We start from the raw sequence: 22,852 nt of genomic DNA, 5'->3' as shown, positions 1-22,852 counted from the left end.
CTCTCATCCTTCTGTCCCTCCCATCCTCCTGTCCCCCACGCTCCTGTCCCCCACACTCCCATCCTCCTGTCCCCCCATCCTCCTGCCCCCCACCCTCCCATCCTCCTGTCCCCCCATCCTCCTGCCCCCCACCCTCTCATCCTCCTGTCCATCCCATCCTCCTGTCCCTCCCATCCTCCTGTCCCCTCCATCCTCCTGTCCCCTCCATCCTCCTGTCCACCCCATCCTCCTGTCCACTCCATCCTCCTGTCCACTCCATCCTCCTGCCCCCCACCCTCTCATCCTCCTGTCCCTCCCATCCTCCTGCCCCCATCCTCCTGTCCCCTCCTGTCCTCCCCATCCTCCTGCCCCCATCCTCCTGCCCCCCATCCTCCTGTCCCCTCCATCCTCCTCCTCCTGTCCCTCCCACCCCATCCTCCTGTCCATCTCCATCCTCCTGTCCACTCCATCCTCCTGTCCCTCCCATCCTCCTGTCCCTCCCATCCTCCTGTCCACTCCATCCTCCTGTGCCTCCATCCTCCTGTCCACTCCATCCTCCTGTCCACTCCATCCTCCTGTCCCTCCCATCCTCCTGTCCCTCCCATCCTCCTGTCCCTCCATCCTCCTGTCCCTCCATCCTCCTCCTGTCCTCCATCCTCCATCCTCCTCCATCCTCCTGTCCACTCCATCCTCCTGTCCCTCCCATCCTCCTGTCCCTCCCATCCTCCTGTCCACTCCATCCTCCTGTGCCTCCATCCTCCCTGTGCCTCCATCCTCCTGTGCCTCCATCCTCCTCCCCTCCTCCTCCTGTCCCCTCCATCCTCCTGTCCCCTCCATCCTCCTGTCCCCTCCATCCTCCCTGTCCCTCCCATCCTCCTGTCCACTCCATCCTCCTGTGCCTCCATCCTCCTGTGCCTCCATCCTCCTGTCCCCTCCATCCTCCTGTCCCCTCCATCCTCCTGTCCCCTCCATCCTCCTGTCGCCTCCATCCTCCTGTCCCCTCCATCCTCCTGTCCACTCCATTCTCCTGTCCACTCCATCCTCCTGTCCCCTCCATCCTCCTGTCCCCTCCATCCTCCTGTCCCCTCCATTCTCCTGTCCACTCCATTCTCCTGTCCCCTCCATCCTCCTGTCCACTCCATCCTCCTGTCCCCTCCATCCTCCTGTCCCCTCCATTCCTCCTGTCCCCTCCATCCTCCTGCCCCTCCATCCTCCTGTCCATCCTCCATTCTCCTGTCCCCTCCATTCTCCTGTCCCTCCATTCTCCTGTCCCCTCCATCCTCCTGTCCCCCATCCTCCTGTCATCCTCCTGTCCCTCCATCCTCCTGTCCCTCCATCCTCCTGTCCCCCCATCCTCTCCTGTCCCTCCATCCTCCTGTCCCTCCATCCTCCTGTCCACCCATCCTCCTGTCCCCTCCATCCTCCTGTCCACTCCATCCTCCTGTCCCCTCCATCCTCCTGTCCCCTCCATCCTCCTGTCCCTCCATCCTCCTGTCCCCTCCATCCTCCTGTCCACTCCATCCTCCTCCTGTCCCTCCATCCTCCTCCCCCCATCCTCCTGTCCCCTCCATCCTCCTGTCCCTCCATCCTCCTGTCCCCCATCCTGTCCACTCCTGTCCCCCATCCATCCCCTCCATCCCTGTCCCTCCATTCTCCCTCCATCCATCCTCCTGTCCCCTCCATTCTCCTGTCCCCCATCCTCCTGTCCTCCATCCTCTGTCCCCCATCCTCCTGTCCCCTCCATCCTCCTGTCCCCCATCCTCCTGTCCCCTCCATCCTCCTGTCCCCCTGTCCACTCCATTCTCCTGTCCCCTCCATCCTCCTGTCCACTCCATCCTCCTGTCCCCCATCCTCCTGTCCCCCATTCTCCTGTCCCCTCCATCTCCTGTCCACTCCATCCTCCTGTCCCCTCCATCCTCCTGTCCCCCATCCTCCTCCTGTCCACTCCATTCTCCTGTCCCTCCATCCTCTCCTCCTGTCCCTCCATCCTCCTGTCCACTCCATCCTCCTGTCCCCCATCCTCCTGTCCACTCCATTCTCCTGTCCCCTCCATCCTCCTGTCCACTCCATCCTCCTGTCCACTCCATCCTCCTGTCCCCTCCATCCTCCTGTCCCCATCCATCCATCCTCCTGTCCCCTCCATCCTCCTGTCCCCTCCATCCATCCTCCTGTCCCCTCCATTCTCCTGTCCCTCCATCCTCCTGTCCCCTCCATCCTCCTGTCCCCTCCATCCTCCTGTCCCCTCCATCCTCCTGTCCCCTCCATCCTGTCCTGTCCCCCATCCTCCTGTCCCTCCATCCTCCTGTCCCCCATCCTCCTGTCCCCTCCATCCTCCTGTCCCCTCCATCCTCCTGTCCCCCATCCTCCTGTCCCCTCCATCCTCCTGTCCCCTCCATCCTCCTGTCCCTCCATCCTCCTGTCCCCTCCATCCTCCTGTCCCCCCCATCCTCCTGTCCACTCCATCCTCCTGTCCACTCCATCCTCCTGTCCCTCCATCCTCCTGTCCACTCCATCCATCCTCCTGTCCCCTCCATCCTCCTGTCCCCCATCCTCCTGTCCCATCCTCCTGTCCCCTCCATCCTCCTGTCCACTCCATCCTCCTGTCCCCTCCATCCTCCCCTCCATCCTCCTGTCCCCCCATCCTCCTGTCCACTCCATCCTCCTCCCCCCATCCTGTCCCCCATCCTCCTGTCCCCTCCATCCTCCTGTCCCCTCCATCCTCCTGTCCCCTCCATCCTCCTGTCCCCTCCATTCACCTGTCCCCCATCCTCCTCCCCCATCCATCCTCCTGTCCCCTCCATCCTCCTGTCATCCTCCTGTCCTGTCCCCTCCATCCATCCTCCTGTCCCCCATCCTCCTGTCCATCCTCCTCCTGTCCCCTCCATCCTCCTGTCCCCTCCATCCTCCTGTCCCCTCCATCCATCCTCCTCCTGTCCCCTCCATCCTCCTGTCCCCCATCCTCCTGTCCCCTCCATCCTCCTGTCCACTCCATCCCCTCCATCCTCCTGTCCCCTCCATCCTCCTGTCCCTCCATCCTCCTGTCCCCCCATCCTCCATCCTCCTGTCCCCTCCATCCTCCTGTCCCTCCATCCTCCTGTCCCCTCCATCCTCCTGTCCCATCCTCCATCCTCCTGTCCCCTCCATCCTCCTGTCCCCTCCATCCTCCTGTCCCCCCATCCTCCTGTCCCTCCATCCTCCTGTCCCCTCCATTCTCCTGTCCCCTCCATCCTCCTGTCCACCCATCCTCCTGTCCCCTCCATCCTCCTGTCCCCTCCATCCTCCTGTCCCTCCATCTCCTGTCCCCTCCATTCTCCTGTCCCCTCCATCCTCCTGTCCACCCCCCATCCTCCTGTCCACCCATCCCATCCTCCTGTCCCCTCCATCCTCCTCCTGTCCCCCCATCCTCCTGTCCCCTCCATCCTCCTGTCCCCCCCATCCTCCTGTCCCCTCCTGTCCCCTCCATCCTCTTGTCCACCCCATGTCCACCTCCTGTCCCCTCCATTCTCCTGTCCCCCTCCATCCTCCTCCTGTCCCTCCATCCTCCTGTCCCCATCCTCCTGTCCCCTCCATCCTCTTGTCCACCCCATCCTCCTGTCCCCTCCATCCTCCCTGTCCACTCCATCCTCCTATTCTCCTGTCCCCTCCATCCTCCTGTCCACTCTATTCTCCTGTCCCCTCCATCCTCCTGTCCACTCTATTCTCCTGTCCCCTCCATCCTCCTGTCCCCTCCATCCTCCTGTCCCCTCCATTCACCTGTCCCCATCCTCCTGTCCCCTCCATCCTCTTGTCCACCCCATCCTCCTGTCCACCCCATCCTCCTGTCCCCTCCATCCTCTTGTCCACCCCATCCTCCTGTCCACCCCATCCTCCTGTCCACTCCATCCTCCTGTCCCCTCTCCTCCTTCACAGACAGATGAGATGGATGATGATGGAGCTCGTCCACTGGCTGAGTCTCTGCTCCTGGCCATGGCCGACCTGCTGTTCTGTCCTGACTTCACTGTGAACAGCCACCGGAGAGGACCTGTGAGTCTCATCGGATCCAGTGCTTATTCATTTTGATTGAACCTTTATTTTAGCAGGGAGTCCCATTGAGACCAAGGCCTCTTTTGCAAGGGAGCCCTGCAGCTTAACAATTACACAACAATTACCCAATCACAGCAGCATAGGAAATACACCAAGAAAATACAAAAACACAAAACACAATGATAAAAAACAACACATTCCTCAGTAAAGAGGTCTTGAAGTGGGGCGCTGAGAAAAATGTTTGTCTTGTGAGTGAAAACTTGAACCTTGGGAGAATTTTGTGCAACTTCCCGCGCGCGTTTACAGTGAACATTAAGCCTGTACCCTTACAGTTTTAGACAGTAACCAATAGGCTGTGCCCTTACAGTTGTAGACGGTAGCCAATAGGCTGTACCCTTACAGTTGTAGACGGTATCCAATAGGCTGTACCCTTACAGTTGTAGACGGTAGCCAATAGGCTGTACCCTTACAGTTGTAGATGGTAGCCAATAGGCTGTGCCCTTACAGTTGTAGACGGTAGCCAATAGGCTGTACCCTTACAGTTGTAGATGGTAGCCAATAGGCTGTGCCCTTACAGTTGTAGACTGTAGCCAATAGGCTGTACCCTTACAGTTGTAGATGGTAGCCAATAGGCTGTGCCCTTACAGTTGTAGACGGTAGCCAATAGGCTGTACCCTTACCGTTTTAGACGGTAGCCAATAGGCTGTACACTTACAGTTTTAGACGGTAGCCAATAGGCTGTACCCTTACAGTTTTAAACGGTAGCCAATAGGCTGTACCCTTACAGTTTTAAACAGTAGCCAATAGGCTGTACCCCTACAGTTTTAAACGGTAGCCAATAGGCTGTACACTTACAGTTTTAGACGGTAGCCAATAGGCTGTACCCTTACAGTTTTAAACGGTAGCCAATAGGCTGTACCCTTACCGTTTTAAACGGTAGACAATAGGCTTGTCACTTACAGTTTTAGACGGTAGCCAATAGGCTGTACCCTTACCGTTTTAATGGAGCAAATCCCATAACATTTTCACATGGAAATAGCTTTTGATTTCTATGATACAGTAGCCTGTAGGTGGTGTTCAATACAGACCTACATTGCATGAAACTTTTAAAAACGTTTTTACATTATGAAGGCCTTAACATTAATTTATCATTTGTTTTGTCTGTAACACCATGCGCCAAGGTGACTGTAAATTGCAAATAACCACTTTACGAAATAAAATGAATGAAGGAATATAAAGAAACGTGCACACAAGCACGGCTCTGATCTGAACTGATCTGAAAAGCGCATTCGCTCGAGGGTGGTTGAAAGACCGCTCATGGGCTGCCAATAGAATTCTACTCTCCGTTGCCTACAATAAAATATACTCAATCTTGCAAAGTTAGATTTGTATCGGTTTGTTGCATTGACAATAGGCTGATATAATGTTGATTCGATCACAGAAAAATCGCTGATCTATATTGTGCAAACTAATGGGGCGAACTCACTGAAGTTCAATTTCTTGCGTCTCTACACTGCCTGGCATTTCTTCTGCAAAGCAGTCCTGGAGGAGGTGGGCGGCAACTGAGTCAACTGAGTCACACAGCACCTTGCTCTACCAACTGACCCACAAGGCACCTTGCTCTACCAACTGAACCACACAGCACCGTGCTCTACCAACTGAACCACACAGCACCGTGCTCTACCAACTGAACCACACAGCACCGTGCTCTACCAACAGCCACACAGCACCACCGTGCTCTACCAACTGAACCACACGGCACCGTGCTCTACCAACTGAACCACACGGCACCATGCTCTACCAACTGAGCCACACAGCACCATGCTCTACCAACTTAGCCACACAGCACCGTGCTCTACCAACGGAACCACACAGCACAGTGCTCTACCAACTTAGCCACACAGCACCATGCTCTACCAACTGAACCACACGGCACCATGCTCTACCAACTGAACCACACAGCACCGTGCTCTACCAACTGAACCACACAGCACCGTGCTCTACCAGCTGAACCACATGGCACCGTGCTCTACCAACTGAACCACACAGCACCGTGCTCTACCAGCTTAGCTCACCGTACCAGCTTAGCCACACAGCACCGTGCTCTACCAACTTAGCCACACAGCACCGTGCTCTACCAACTTAGCCACACAGCACCGTGCTCTACCAACTGAACCACACAGCACCGTGCTCTACCAGCTTAGCCACACAGCACCGTGCTCTACCAGCTTAGCACCGTGCTCTTAGCCACACAGCCACACAGCACCGTGCTCTACCAGCTTAGCCACACAGCACCGTGCTCTACCAACTGAACCACACAGCACCGTGCTCTACCAACTGCTCTAGCCACACAGCACCGTGCTCTACCAACCCAACGGAACCACACAGCACCGCTCTACCAACTTAGCCACACAGCACCGTCTCTACCAACTGAACCACACAGCACCTTGCTCTACCAACTGAACCATGGCACCTTGCTCTACCAACTGAACCACACAGCACCATGCTCTACCAGCTTAGCCACACAGCACCGTGCTCTACCAACTTAGCCACACAGCACCGTGCTCTACCAACTGAACCACACAGCACCGTGCTCTACCAGCTGAACCACACGGCACCATGCTCTACCAACTGAACCACACGGCACCGTGCTCTACCAACTGAACCACATGGCACCTTGTTCTACCAACTGAACCACACAGCACCATGCTCTACCAACTTAGCCACACAGCACCGTGCTCTACCAACGGAACCACACAGCACCGTGCTCTACCAACTTAGCCACACAGCACCGTTCTCTACCAACTGAACCACACAGCACCTTGCTCTACCAACTGAACCACATGGCACCTTGCTCTACCAACTGAACCACACAGCACCATGCTCTACCAACTTAGCCACACAGCACCGTGCTCTACCAACTGAACCACATGGCACCTTGCTCTACCAACTGAACCACACAGCACCATGCTCTACCAACTTAGCCACACAGCACCGTGCTCTACCAACGGAACCACACAGCACCGTGCTCTACCAACTTAGCCACACAGCACCGTTCTCTACCAACTGAACCACACAGCACCATGCTCTACCAACTGAACCACATGGCACCTTGCTCTACCAACTGAACCACACGGCACCTTGCTCTACCAACTGAACCACACGGCACCATGCTCTACCAACTGAACCACATGGCACCTTGCTCTACCAACTGAACCACACAGCACCATGCTCTACCAACTGAACCACACAGCACCATGCTCTACCAACTGAACCACACGGCACCATGCTCTACCAACTGAACCACACGGCACCATACCACCTTAGGTCTCTCTGTGAAATTGTGCACTGACTCGTTGTTAGCCTCATATGATGTATTCATTGCTTTAGATGACTGAACAGTGATGTGATGGTGTACGGAGCAGAGGTAGCTCTCTCCCAGTAGTTATTGGGATTGATGGTCCCATGATGATGTCACCATCCTACAGGACTCTGTGGAGGACATGCAGACCATAGACAGCTGTGAGTATATCTGGGAGGCAGGGGTGGGGTTCGCCCAGTCCCCCCCACTCAACTACATCCACGACCTCAACAGGTGAGTCACAGTGATGAGAGTCCTTATGTTGACTTCTGTGTTCTGATGATCTTTCTATCCTCTGTCTCTCTCTCTCTTTCTACCCCCACTATCTCTCTCTCTCTCTCTCTCTCTCTCTCTCTCTCTCTCGCTCTCTCTACCTCTCTCTCTCTCCCCACTTTTAATTCAATTTCAATTCAAGGGATATATTGGCATAGGAAAGCAAGTGAAATAGATAATAAACAATAAGAAATATACAGTAAACATTACACTCACAAAGTTCCAAAAGTGTAAGTATATATTATGTATATATAGAGTGTTGTAATGATGTGCAAATAGTTAAAGTGAACCTCTTTCTATGTCTGATTTTCACCACTCAGGACAGAGCTGCTGAGGCTGCTGCTAACCTGTTTCTCTGAGGCCATGTACCTCCCTCCCTCCTCAGACAACACCATCCTCAACCCCTGGGTCAGCTTCTTCTGCTCCACAGAGAACAGGTGAGGTACACACACACACACACACACACACACACACACACACCACATAATTTCCCCCTAACAATAACTGACACAAGTGATTATTTCCCTCCGTCCACCTACCTCAGGCATGCCCTGCCTCTCTTCACCTCACTGGTAAACGTGGTGTGTGCCTACGACCCGGTGGGCTATGGCATCCCTTACAATCACCTGCTCTTCTCCGACTACCGGGAGCAGCTGGTGGAGCAGGCCGTGCAGATCCTCATCGTCACCCTGGAGCATGATGGAGGAGGGCTGGCCCACCGACCCCCCTCTCCCTCCAGCATGGAGGACCAGGATGTAAGGCCTGGACCCTTCTGTACAGGGGAGAGTGATGCTGTGTGTGTGTGTGTGTCTCTCTGTCTGTGTGTCTCTCGCATTTAATTCAACATTCAGAGACCAGGGGCCTGTCATGATACATTGTGTTAACATTCACCTTCAGAGACCAGGGTCTGTCATGATACATTGTGTTAACATTCACCTGTAGAGACCAGGGGTCTGTCATGATACATTGTGTTAACATTCACCTGTAGAGACCAGGGGTCTGTCATGATACATTGTGTTAACATTCACCTGTAGAGACCAGGGGTCTGTCATGATACATTGTGTTAACATTCACCTGTAGAGACCAGGGGTCTGTCATGATACATTGTGTTAACATTCACCTGTCAGAGACCAGGGGTCTGTCATGATACATTGTGTTAACATTCACCTTCAGAGACCAGGGATCTGTCATGATACATTGTGTTAACTTTACCAGGGGCCTTCAACTTGAGACCAGGGATTGTCTCTGTCATTCACCTGCAGGGATCTGTCATGATACATTGGCCATTCACCTGAGAGACAACCTGTCATTGTGTTAACATTCACCTACCTGTCATCCAGAATTCACATTGTGTCAACATTCACCTGTAGAGACCAGAGGTGTTACAGCCATTTTTCTTCTTGTCATGATTTTGTTAACATTCACCTTCATTTCAAACATTGTGTTAACATTCACCTTAGAGACCAGGGGCTGTCAAATTGTATTTGTCAACATTCACCTTCAATACAACAGGTGTAGATCTTACAGTGAAATGCTCACCTGTACAAGACCCTTAACCAACAATGATACAGTTCAATAAATTCAGATTTAGGAAAATATTTACTAAATAAACTAAAGTAAAAATGTAACACAATAAAATGGCTACAATAAAATGACTGTAGTCCAGGGTGGCCATTTGATGAATTGTTCAGCAGTTTTATAGCTTGGAGGTTGTTCAGCAGTTTTATAGCTTGGAGGTAGAAACTGTTAAGGAGCCTATTGGTCCTAGACATCCTCCTTTAAATGGTGCATTACATGTAGACTGAATGCTACACTGTTTTAGTTGTGAGGAATGTTCAGGTCTGACCCTAGTCTGAAGGTCTGACCCTAGTCTGAAGGTCTGACCTAGTCTAAAGGTCTGACCCTAGTCTAAAGGTCTGACCCTAGTCTGAAGGTCTGACCCTAGTCTGAAGGTCTGACCCTAGTCATGAAAGGTGTTAACCCTAGTCTGCAAAGGTCTGACCCTGTCTGAAGGTCTGACCCTAGTCTGAAGGTCTGACCCTAGTCTAAAGGTCTGACCCTAGTCTGAAGGTCTGACCCTGTCTGTAAGGTCTGACCCTAGTCTGAAGGTCTGACCCTTCTGTCATATTTCTGACCCTCAAAGTCTAAAAATTGTCTGACCCTAGTCTAAAGGTCTGACCTTAGTCTGAAGGTCTGACCAACAATAGTCTAAAGGTCTTAGACCCTATTTACTAAATCTGACCCTAGTCTAAAGGTCTGACCTAGTCTAAAGGTCTGACCCTTGTCTCAAAGGTCTTGGAGGTTGTTCAGCAGTTTTAGTCTTGGAAGGTCTGACCCTGTCTAAAGGTCCTGACATCCTAGTCTAAATGGTCTGACCCTAGTCTACACTGTTTTAGTTGTGAAGGTCTGACCTGAAGGTCTGACCCTAGTCTGTCTGAAGGTCTGACCCTAGTCTAAAGGTCTGACCCTAGTCTGAAGGTCTGACCCTAGTCTGAAAGGTCTGACCCTAGTCTGAAGGTCCCTAGTCTAAAGGTCTGACCCTAGTCTGAAGGTCTGACCCTAGTCTGAAGGTCTGACCCTAGTCTAAAGGTCTGACCCTAGTCTAAAGGTCTGACCCTAGTCTGAAGGTCTGACCCTAGTCTAAAGGTCTGACCCTAGTCTAAAGGTCTGACCCCCTGAAGTCTGACCCTATTCTTTGTAGGTCTGACCCTAGTCTAAAAGTCTGACCCTAGTCTCTCTTTGAAGGTTCTGACCCTAGTCTGTAGTTCTGACCCTAGTCTAATCATGTCTGACCCTAGTCTCCTGACCCTGTCTGAAGGTCTGACCTAGTCTGAACTGACCTTGTCTAAAGCTGACTCAAGTCTGAAGGTCTGACCTAGTCTAAAGGTCTGACCCTAGTCTGAAGTCTGACCCTAGTCTGAAGGTCTGACCCTGTCTGAAGGTCTGACCTAGTCTGGTCTGACCCTAGATCTGACCTACCCTGTCTGAACTCTGACCAAGAGTCTAGGTCCACCCTAGTCTGAAGGTCTGACCTAGTCTGAAGGTCTGACCCTAGTCTAAGGTCTGACCCTAGTCTAAAGGTCTGACCCTAGTCATTAGGTCTGACCCTAGTCTAAAGGTCTGACCCTAGTCTAAAGGTCTGACCCTAGTCTGAATCTGACCCTAGTCTATCTGACCCTAGTCTGTAGGTCTGACCCTAGTCTACAAACAAATCTGACCAGTCTGGTCTGACCCTAGTCTAAGGTCTGACCTAGTCTGAAGGTCTGACCCTAGTCTAAAGGTCTGACCCTAGTCTAGAAGGTCTGACCCTAGTCTAGATGCAGGTCTGACCCTAGTCTCAAAGGTCTGACCCTAGTCTAAAGGTCTGACCCTAGTCTCAAAGGTCTGACCCTAATCAGTGAATCTGACCCTAGTCTAGAAGGTCTGACCCATAGTCTATAGGTCTGACCCTAGTCTGAATAGACTGACCCTAGTCTGAAGGTCTGACCTAGTCATAAAGGTCTGACCTAGTCTGAAGGTCTGACCCTAGTCTGAAGGTCTGACCCTATATCTAAGGTCTGACCCTAATCTGAAGTCTGACCCTAGTCTGAAGGTCTGACCCTAGTCTAATAGTCTGACCCTAGTCTGACTGACCCTAGTCTGAAGGTCTGACCCTAGTCTAAAGGTCTGACCCTAATCTATCATATCTGACCCTAATCTGAAGGTCTGACCCTAGTCTGAAGGTCTGACCTACATAGTCTGACCAGTATTGACCCTAAATCTGAAGGTCTGACCTAGTCTAAGGTACTGACCCTAGTCTGAAGGTCTGACCCTAGTCTGAAGGTCTGACCTAGGTCTACATAATCTGACCCTAGTCTAAAGTCTGACCCTAGTCTAAAGGTCTGACCCTAGTCTAATCTGATCCTATTGAATAATCTGACCCTAGTCTAAAGGTCTGACCCTAGTCTAATATCTGACCCTAGTCTAAAACAGGTACTGACCCTAGTCTATCAAGGTCTGACCCTAATCTGAATAGTCTGACCCTAGAAAAGGTCTGACCCTAGTCTATCAATCTGACCTAGTCTGAATCTGACAACAGGTCTGAAGAGGTCTGACCCTACATCTACAGGTCTGACCCTAGTCTTTAGAAGGTCTGACCCTAGTCATAAAGGTCTGACCCTAGTCTGAATCTGACCCTAGTCTGAAGGTCTGACCCTAGTCTAAAGGTCTGACCCTAGTCTGAATAGACCCTAGTCTGAAGGTCTGACCCTAGTCTAAAGGTATTGACCCTAGTCTAAAGGTCTGACCCTAGTCTGAAGGTCTGACCCTAGTCTAAGGTCTGACCCTAGTCTAAAGGTCTGACCCTAGTCTGAAGGTCTGACCCTAGTCTGAAGGTCTGACCCTAGTCTAAAGGTCTGACCCTAGTAAAGTGAATGACCCAGTCTGAAGGTCTGACCCTAGTCTAATAGTCTGACCCTAGTCTGAATCTGACCCTAGTCTAAAGGTCTGACCCTAGTCTAAAGGTCTGACCCTAGTCTAGTGAAGGTCTGACCCTAGTCTAAAGGTCTGACCCTAGTCTAAAGGTCTGACCCTAGTCTAAGGTCTGACCCTAGTCTGAAGGTCTGACCCTAGTCTAAAGGTCTGACCCTAGTCTGAAGGTCTGACCCTAGTCTAAAGGTCTGACCCTAGTCTAAGGTCTGACCCTAGTCTGACTGACCCTAGTCTGAAAGTCTGACCCTAGTCTGAAGGTCTGACCCTAGTCTGAAGGTCTGACCCTAGTCAATCAGTCTGAAGGTCTGACCCTAGTCTAAAGGTCTGACCCTAGTCTAAGGTCTGACCCTAGTCTGAAGGTCTGACCCTAGTCTAAAGGTCTGACCCTAGTCTAAAGGTCTGACCTAGTCTGAAGGTCTGACCCTAGTCTAAGAGGTCTGACCCTAGTCTGAAGGTCTGACCTCAGTCTGAATAGTCTGACCCTAGTCTAAAGGTCTGACCCTAGTCTAAAGGTCTGACCCTAGTCTAAGGTCTGACCCTAGTCTGAAAGGTCTGACCCTAGTCTGAAGGTCTGACCCTGGTCTAAAGGTCTGACCCTAGTCTGAACAGTCTGACCTAGTCTGAAGTTACCCTAGTCTGAAGTAAACTGACCCTAGTCTGAAGTTCTGACTAACTGAAGTCTGACCCTAGTCTAAAGGTCTGACCTAGTCTGAAGGTCTGACCCTAGTCTGAAGGTCTGACCCTAGTCTGAAGGTCTGACCCTAGTCTAACACTGACCCTATCTAAAGGTCTGACCCTAGTCTGAAGGTCTGACCCTAGTCTAAAGGTCTGACCCTAGTCTAAATCTGACCCTAGTCTAAAAACAGTCTGACCCTAGTCTGAAAATGGTCTGACCCTAGTCTAAAGGTCTGACCCTAGTCTGAAGGTCTGACCTAGTCTGGAGGTCTGACCCTAGTCTGAAGGTCTGACCCTAGTCTAAAAGTCTGACCCTAGTCTGAAGGTCTGACCCTTCTGAAGGTCTGACCCTAGTCTGAAGGTCTGACCCTAGTCTGGAAAGGTCTGACCTAGTCTAATGAGTCTGACCCTTAGTCTGAAGGTCTGCTACCCTGTCTGGAGGTCTGACCCTAGTCTAAAGGTCTGACCCTAGTCTAAAGTCTGACCTAGTCTAAGGTCTGACCCTAGTCTGAAGGTCTGACCCTAGTCTAAAGGTCTGACCCTAGTCTGAATCTGACCCTAGTCTGAAGGTCTGACCCTAGTCTAAAAGGTCTGACCCTAGTCTGAAAGTCTGACCCTAGTCTGAAGGTCTGACCCTGAGTCTAAAGGTCTGACCCTGTCTAAAGGTGCACCCTAGTCTGAAGGTCTGACCATTTGTAAATGGTCTGACCCTAGTCTAAAGGTCGGACCTAGTCTGATAGGTCTGACCCTAGTCTAAGGTCTGACCCTAGTCTAAGGTCTGACCCTAGTCTGAAGGTCTGACCCTAGTCTGAAGGTCTGACCCTAGTCTAAAGTCTGACCCTAGTCTGGAAGGAGGTCTGACCTAGTCTGAAGGTCTGACCCTAGGTCTAGTCTAAGATGTCTGACCCTAGTCTAAGGTCTGACCCTAGTCTAAAGGTCTGACCTAGTCTGACATGGTCTGACCCTAGTCTGAAGGTCTGACCCTAGTCTGAAATTTGGTCTGACCCTAGTCTAAAGGTCTGACCCAGTCTGAAGGTCTGACCTAGTCTGAAGGTCTGACCCTAGTCTGGAGGTCTGACCTAGTCTGAAAGTCTGACCCTAGTCTGAAGGTCTGACCCTAGTCTGAAGGTCTGACCCTAGATAATATATCATATCTGACCCTAGTCTGAATAGGTCTGACCCTAGTCTGAAGGTCTGACCTTATATCAAAGGTCTGACCCTAGTCTGAAGGTCTGACCCTAGTCTGAAGGTCTGACCTAGTCTAAGGTCTGACCCTACTCTAAAGGTCTGACCCTAGTCTGAAGGTCTGACCCTAGTCTAAAGGTCTGACCCTAGTCTAAAGGTCTGACCCTAGTCTAATATTGACCCTAATCTGAAGTTCTGACTCTAGTCTGAAGTCTCACCTTCTCTAAAGGTCTGACCCCCCCCCATAGGATATCATATTGACATAGTCTCTCACAACTCTCTTTGGTTCTCACTAATATATAATATTGACATCTTCTTTGCAATCACTCTCTTTGTAGTTCTCCCTTCTTTGTAGGTCTCTCTTTGTAGTTACCTTATATCATATTGACAATCATGTTTACACAACAGGTTTCTCCTCTAATGGTACATCACAAGTGCAGCTTTGCTATGTGAACAGACATTGGTCTAAAGCTCTCAAATTAAGATGTGAACCTCAAAGCCTGCTTGTCACCCCATCTCCAGGACTATGACTTTGTGTTGAAGGGACTGGCTCGCCTAATGGTAAACCCTCTGATGCAGACCTACCTGAACTCCACCAAGAAGATCCAGGTACACCAGGAGCTGCTGGTGCTCTTCTGAAGCTCTGTGACTTCAATAAGGTCATTTATAATATATTATTATTGTACATTACTATCATATTATATATTATAATAAGGTAGAAGACTAGCCTGATCCCAGATCTGTTGACATAATCTGAATACCAACAGGTAGGAGTTCTAGCTATACAGCACAAATAGATCTAGGACCAGGCTGGTAGGAAACCATACAGGTTAAGACAGGTACATACTAATATATCATTTGAGCCACGTTAAATTAGAAGAAAAAAAACATTTTAGCTAGATGCACCTTCTGACATCATCATCAGTGAATAGACAACAGGTAGAAGACAGGTACACACATAATATATCATATTGACATAATCAGTGAATACACAACAGGTAGAAGACAGGTACATACATAATATATCATATTGACATAATCAGTGAATAGACAACAGGTAGAAGACAGGTACACACATAATATATCATATTGACATAATCAGTGAATACACAACAGGTAGAAGACAGGTACATACATAATATATCATATTGACATAATCAGTGAATACACAACAGGTACACACATAATATATCATATTGACATAATCAGTGAATACACAACAGGTACATACATAATATATCATATTGACATAATCAGTGAATACACAACAGGTAGAAGACAGGTACATACATAATATATCATATTGACATAATCAGTGAATACACAACAGGTACATACATACATAATATATCATATTGACATAATCAGTGAATACACAACAGGTATTGACATAATCAGTGAATAGACAGGTACATACATAATATATCATATTAACATAATCAGTGAATAGACAACAGGTAGAAGACAGGTACGGTTGAAGTCAGAATTTTACATACACTTAGGTTGGAGTCATTAAAACTTGTTTTTCAACAACTCCACAAATGTCTTGTTAACAAACTATAGTTTCGGCAAGTCGGTTAGGACATCTACTTTGTGCATGACACAAGTAATTTTTCCAACAATTTTTTGCAGACAGATTAGTTCACTTATAATTCACTGTATCACAATTCCAGTGGGTCAGAGGTTTACATACACTAAGTTGACTGTGCCTTTAAACAGCTTGGAAAATTCCAGAAAATTATGTCATGGCTTTAGAAGCTTCTGATATGCTAATTGACATCATTTGAGTCAATTGGATGTGTACCTGTGCATGTATTTCAAGGCCTACCTTCAAACTCAGTGTCTCTTTGCTTGGCATCATGGGAAAATCAAAAGAAATCAGCCAAGACCTCAGGAATAAAAATTGTAGACCTCCACAAGTCTGGTTCATCCTTGGGAGCAAGTTCCAAATGCCTGAAGGTACCACGTTCATCTGTACAAACAATAGTACACAAGTATAAACACCATGGAACCACGAAGCCGTCATACCGCTCAGGAAGGAGACGCGTTCTGTCTCCTAGAGATGAACGTACTTTGGTGCGAAACGTGCAAATGAATCCCAGAACAACAGCAAAGGACCTTGTGAAGATGCTGGAGGAAACAGGTACAGAAGTAACTATATCCACAGTAAAACGAGTCCCCTATCGACGTAACCTGAAAGGCCGTTCAGCAAGTAAGAAGCCACTGCTCCAAAAAAAAGCCAGACTACCGTTTGCAACTGCACATGGGGACAAAGATCATACTTTTTGGAGAAATGTCCTCTGGTCTGATGAAACAAAAATAGAACTGTTTGGCCCTAGTGACCATCATTATGTTTGGAGGAAAAAGGGGGAGGCTTGCAAGACGAAGAACAACATCCCAACCATGAAACATGGGGTGGCAGCATCATGTTGTGGGGGTGCTTTGCTGCAGGAGGGACTGGTGCACTTCACAAAATAGATGGCGTCATGAGGTAGGAAAATTATGTGGATATATTGAAGCAACATCTAAAGACATCAGTCAGGAAGTTAAAGCTTGGTCGCAAATGGGTCTTCCAAATGGACAATGACCCCAAGCACACTCCCAAAGTTGTGGCAAAATGGCTTAAGGACAACAAAGTCAAGGTATTGGAGTGGCCATCACAAAGCCCTGACTTCAATCCCATAGAAAATGTGTGGACAGAACTAAAAAAATGTGTGCGAGCAAGGAGGCCTACAAATGTGATTCAGTTACACCAGCTCTGTCAGGAGGAATGGACCAAATTTCACCCAACTTATTGTGGCAAGCTTGTGGAAGGCTACCCAAAACGTTTGATCCAAGTTAAACAATTTAAAGGCAATGCTCCCAAATACTAACTGAGTATATGTAAACTTCTGACCCACAGGGAATGTGATGAAAGAAATTAAAACTGAAATAAATCACTCTCTCTACCATTATTCTGACATTTCATATTCTTAAAATAAAGTGGTGATCCTAACTGACCTTGTGAAAAACTGAGTTTAAATGTATTTGGCTAAGGTGTATGTAAACTTCCGACTTCAACTGTACGTACATAATATACCATATTTACATCACCAGTGAATACACAAAATGTAGAAGACAGGTACAAACATAGTATACCATATTGACAGTAATGTTACATTTAGTAGCCGAGATGATCAAAATCTTCATTGAAGATTAAAAGAGTCAAAATAGAATAGATAATAAAAGAGTCAAAATAGAATAGAGGGATTGCCTGCCCTCAACAGAGATAGAATAGAGGAATAGCCTACCCTCAACAGAGATAGAATAGAGGAATAGCCTGCCCTCAACAGAGATAGAATAGAGGAATAGCCTGCCCTCAACAGAGATAGAATAGAGGAATAGCCTGCCCTCAACAGAGATAGAATAGAGGAATAGCCTACCCTCAACAGAGATAGAATAGAGGAATAGCCTGCCCTCAACAGAGATAGAATAGAGGAATAGCCTGCCCTCAACAGAGATAGAATAGAGGAATAGCCTGCCCTCAACAGAGATAGAATAGAGGAATAGCCTACCCTCAACAGAGATAGAATAGAGGAATAGCCTGCCCTCAACAGAGATAGAATGGAGGAATAGCCGACCCTCAACAGAGATAGAATAGAGGAATAGCCTGCCCTCAACAGAGATAGAATGGAGGAATAGCCTGCCCTCAACAGGGATAGAATAGAGGAATAGCCGACCCTCAACAGAGATAGAATAGAGGAATAGCCTGCCCTCAACAGAGATAGAATAGAGGAATAGAATAGAGGAATAGAATAGAGGAATAGCCTGCCCTCAACAGAGATAGAATAGAGGAATAGAATAGAGGAATAGCCTGCCCTCAACAGAGACAGAATAGAGGAATAGCCTGCCCTCAACAGAGATAGAATAGAGGAATAGCCTACCCTCAACAGAGATAGAATAGAGGAATAGAATAGAGGAATAGCCTGCCCTCAACAGAGATAGAATAGAGGAATAGCCTGCCCTCAACAGAGATAGAATAGAGAAATAGAATAGAGGAATAGCCTGCCCTCAACAGAGATAGAATAGAGGAATAGCCTGCCCTCAACAGAGATAGAATAGAGGAATAGCCTGACCCCAACAGAGATAGAATAGAGGAAAAGCCGACCCTCAACAGAGATAGAATAGAGGAATAGAATAGAGGAATAGCCTGCCCTCAACAGAGATAGAATAGAGGAATAGCCTGCCCTCAACAGAGATAGAATAGAGGAATAGAATAGAGGAATAGCCTGCCCTCAACAGAGATAGAATAGAATAGGAATAGAATAGAGAATAGCCTGCCCTCAACAGAGATAGAATAGAGGAATCGCCTGCCCTCAACAGAGATAGAATAGAGGAATAGCCTGCCCTCAACAGGGATAGAATAGAGGAATAGCCTGCCCTCAACAGAGATAGAATAGAGGAATAGCCTGCCCTCAACAGAGATAGAATAGAGGAATAGCCTACCCTCAACAGAGATAGAATAGAGGAATCGCCTGCCCTCAACAGAGATAGAATAGAGGAATAGCCTGCCCTCAACAGGGATAGAATAGAGGAATAGCCTGCCCTCAACAGAGATAGAATAGAGGAATAGCCTGCCCTCAACAGAGATAGAATAGAGGATTCGCCTGCCCTCAACAGAGATAGAATAGAGGAATAGCCTACCCTCAACAGAGATAGAATAGAGGAATAGCCTGCCCTCAACAGAGATAGAATAGAGGAATAGAATAGAGGAATAGCCTGCCCTCAACAGAGATAGAATAGAGGAATAGCCTGCCCTCAACAGAGACAGAATAGCCTGCCCTCAACAGAGGAATAGCCTGCCCTCAACAGAGATAGAATAGAGGAATAGCCTGCCCTCAACAGAGATAGAATAGAAATAGAACAGGAATAGCCTGCCCTCAACAGAGATAGAATAGAGGAATAGCCTGCCCTCAACAGAGATAGAATAGAGGAATAGCCTGCCCTCAACAGAGATAGAATAGAGGAATAGCCTACCCTCAACAGAGATAGAATAGAGGAATCGCCTGCCCTCAACAGAGATAGAATAGAGGAATAGCCTGCCCTCAACAGGGATAGAATAGAGGAATAGCCTGCCCTCAACAGAGATAGAATAGAGGAATAGCCTACCCTCAACAGAGATAGAATAGAGGAATCGCCTGCCCTCAACAGAGATAGAATAGAGGAATCGCCTGCCCTCAACAGAGATAGAATAGAGGAATAGCCTGCCCTCAACAGAGATAGAATAGAGGAATAGCCTACCCTCAACAGAGATAGAATAGAGGAATCCCTGCCCTCAACAGAGATAGAATAGAGGAATAGCCGACCCTCAACAGAGATAGAATAGCCTGCCCTCAACAGAGATAGAATAGAGGAATAGCCTGCCCTCAACAGAGATAGAATAGAGGAATAGAATAGAGGAATAGCCTGCCCTCAACAGAGATAGAATAGAGGAATAGCCCGCCCTCAACAGAGATAGAATAGAGGAATAGAATAGAGGAATAGCCTGCCCTCAACAGAGATAGAATAGAGGAATCGCCTGCCCTCAACAGAGATAGAATAGAGGAATAGCCTGCCCTCAACAGAGATAGAATAGAGGAATAGCCTGCCCTCAACAGAGATAGAATAGAGGAATAGCCTGCCCTCAACAGAGATAGAATAGAGGAATAGCCTGCCCTCAACAGAGATAGAATAGAGGAATAGCCTGCCCTCAACAGAGATAGAATAGAGGAATCCTGCCCCAACAGAGATAGAATAGAGGAATAGAATAGAGGAATAGCCTGCCCTCAACAGAGATAGAATAGAGGAATAGCCTGCCCTCAACAGAGATAGAATAGAGGAATAGAATAGAGGAATAGCCTGCCCTCAACAGAGACAGAATAGAATAGAACAGGCTGATAGAATCGCCTGCCCTCAACAGAGATAGAATAGAGGAATAGCCTGCCCTCAACAGAGATAGAATAGAGGAATAGCCTGCCCTCAACAGAGATAGAATAGAGGAATAGCCGACCCTCAACAGAGAAACAAACATGCATCACATTCTAATAACCCATACCACCGTCTCTCTGCCCATCACAGAAGTTCCTATTCTTTGTTTTGAAGAGCAGTGATGTTCTGGACATCTTGGTACCCATCCTCTTCTACCTTAATGACGCCCGGGCCGACCAGTGTGAGTACAGTCTGTAGACACACACACACAGATAGACCTATCCTATGAATGATGGCAGGGTGTGAGTATAGTTTGTAGGGACTGGAATAAACTATATATCTGTCTGTAGGGACTGGAATATACTATATATCTGTCTGTAGGGACTGGAATATACTATATATCTGTCTGTAGGGACTGGAATATACTATATATCTGTCTGTAGGGACTGGAATATACTACATATCTGTCTGTAGGGACTGGAATATACTATATATCTGTCTGTAGGGACTGGCTGCTAACGAAATGTCTGCTTTATTAACGTATGCCTTGGTAATGGTTTTAGTGATCGTCTCTCGCTCTGTGTGTGTGTGTGTGTGTGTGTGTGTGTGTGTGTGTGTGTGTGTCTGTGTGTGTGTGTTTCTGCTACAGCCCGTGTGGGTCTCATGCACATCGGTGTCTTCATCCTGCTACTGCTGAGTGGAGAGAGGAACTTTGGCGTGCGTCTCAACAAGCCCTACTCTGTCCACGTACCTATGGACATCCCAGTGTTTACAGGGACCCACGCCGACCTACTCATAGTAGTAAGACTCTGCCATACAAGTTACAGTAGGTGACAGCATAGATATAGAATGAATAGAATATATCTCTGTGGAATACAGTGTGACTGTAGCAAATGGATTAGTTCTGCAGGCAATATTACCATTTCTGTTATCTGCCTCTGTGTGTTAAATAAAAGCCTCTCCAGTTATAGCTTAGTGTCTTTATTACACTTAGATTCAAATAGTATTTCATTCAAATATTTGTAATTGAGCCTGGAGTGCCAAATGGGCGGGGTTCTCTCTATTGGGACTCTCCCATTGGTTCCATTGCGCCAAGCAAGATCAATGAAGCGCAGATAAAGCATTTGAATTGAAACAAATACTATTTGAATCCAGGTCCTATAGAAATATAATTGCTACAACAGACATTCAAGTCAATAAATGTTCTCTGATGGGTGGCTTGACGGCGATTGAGTGTACCCATAAGTGTTCCAGTCAAATTGCCCTTGTCCCTTCTAGTAATTTTGTCTCTATGTCTGTACCTCTGTGTGATCTCCAGGTGTTCCACAAGATCATCACCAGCGGCCACCAGCGTCTACAGCCTCTTTTTGACTGCCTGCTCACCATCGTAGTGAATGGCGAGTATCTCTGCACTGGCTCCATCTGCTGGTCAAATATGCACATGGTTCTTTATTTATTTATTCAACCTTCATTTGACCAGGAAAGTCCCATTGAGAAACATAGTCTATTTTACAAAAGAGACCTGGCCAAGAAGGCAGCAGTAGTCATTACAGCGTTACAGCGTTACATTACAGCAGTAGTCATTACAGCGTTACATTACAGTCATTACAGCAGTATTCATTACAGCAGTAGTCATTACAGCAGTTACATTACAGCAGTAGTCATTACAGCAGTAGTCATTACAGCGTTACATTACAGCAGTAGTCATTACAGCAGTTCATTACAGCAGTAGTCATTACAGCAGTAGTCATTACAGCGTTACATTACAGCAGTAGTCATTACAGCGTTACATTACAGCAGTAGTCATTACAGCAGTAGTCATTACAGCATTACATTACAGCAGTAGTCATTACAGCGTTACATTACAGCAGTAGTCATTACAGCGTTACATTACAGCAGTAGTCATTACAGCAGTAGTCATTACAGCGTTACATTACAGCAGTAGTCATTACAGCAGTAGTCATTACAGCGTTACATTACAGCAGTAGTCATTACAGCAGTAGTCATTACAGCAGTAGTCATTACAGCAGTAGTCATTACAGCGTTACAGCGTTACATTACAGCAGTAGTCATTACAGCAGTAGTCATTACAGCAGTAGTCATTACAGCGTTACAGCGTTACATTACAGCAGTAGTCATTACAGCAGTAGTCATTACAGCAGTAGTCATTACAGCATTACATTACAGCAGTAGTCATTACAGCATTACATTACAGCAGTAGTCATTACAGCAGTAGTCATTACAGCAGTAGTCATTACAGCAGTAGTCATTACAGCATTACATTACAGCAGTAGTCATTACAGCAGTAGTCATTACAGCAGTAGTCATTACAGCATTACATTACAGCAGTAGTCATTACAGCAGTAGTCATTACAGCAGTAGTCATTACAGCAGTAGTCATTACAGCAGTACAGCAGTAGTCATTACAGCAGTAGTTACATTACAGCAGTAGTCATTACAGCAGTTACATTACAGCAGTAGTCATTACAGCAGTTACATTACAGCAGTAGTCATTACAGCAGTTCATTACAGCAGTAGTCATTACAGCATTACATTACAGCAGTAGTCATTACAGCAGTTACATTACAGCAGTAGTCATTACAGTGTTACATTACAGCAGTAGTCATTACAGTGTTACATTACAGCAGTAGTCATTACAGTGTTACATTACAGCAGTAGTCATTACAGCAGTTCATTACAGTGTTACATTACAGCGTTAGTACAGCAGTGTTACATTACAGCAGTAGTCATTACAGCGTTACATTACAGCAGTAGTCATTACAGCGTTACATTACAGCAGTAGTCATTACAGCAGTAGTCATTACAGCAGTAGTCATTACAGCATTACATTACAGCAGTAGTCATTACAGCAGTAGTCATTACAGCGTTACATTACAGCAGTAGTCATTACAGCGTTACATTACAGCAGTAGTCATTACA

At 47.8% G+C, this 22,852-nt stretch overlaps 1 pseudogene; it reads left to right on the top strand.

Annotated features, from left to right (window-relative positions):
• The window catches only part of LOC115118686 (protein HID1-like), a 65,344-nt pseudogene that overhangs the window by 20,597 nt on the left and 21,895 nt on the right, over positions 1–22,852 (top strand).

This window comes from Oncorhynchus nerka, linkage group LG26 (genome assembly GCF_034236695.1).
Source record: "Oncorhynchus nerka isolate Pitt River linkage group LG26, Oner_Uvic_2.0, whole genome shotgun sequence".
NCBI classification, from domain to species: Eukaryota; Metazoa; Chordata; class Actinopteri; order Salmoniformes; family Salmonidae; genus Oncorhynchus; species Oncorhynchus nerka.
The sequence above is the reverse complement of the archived record's forward strand: the minus strand, read 5'-3'. Positions and strand labels throughout refer to the sequence as shown.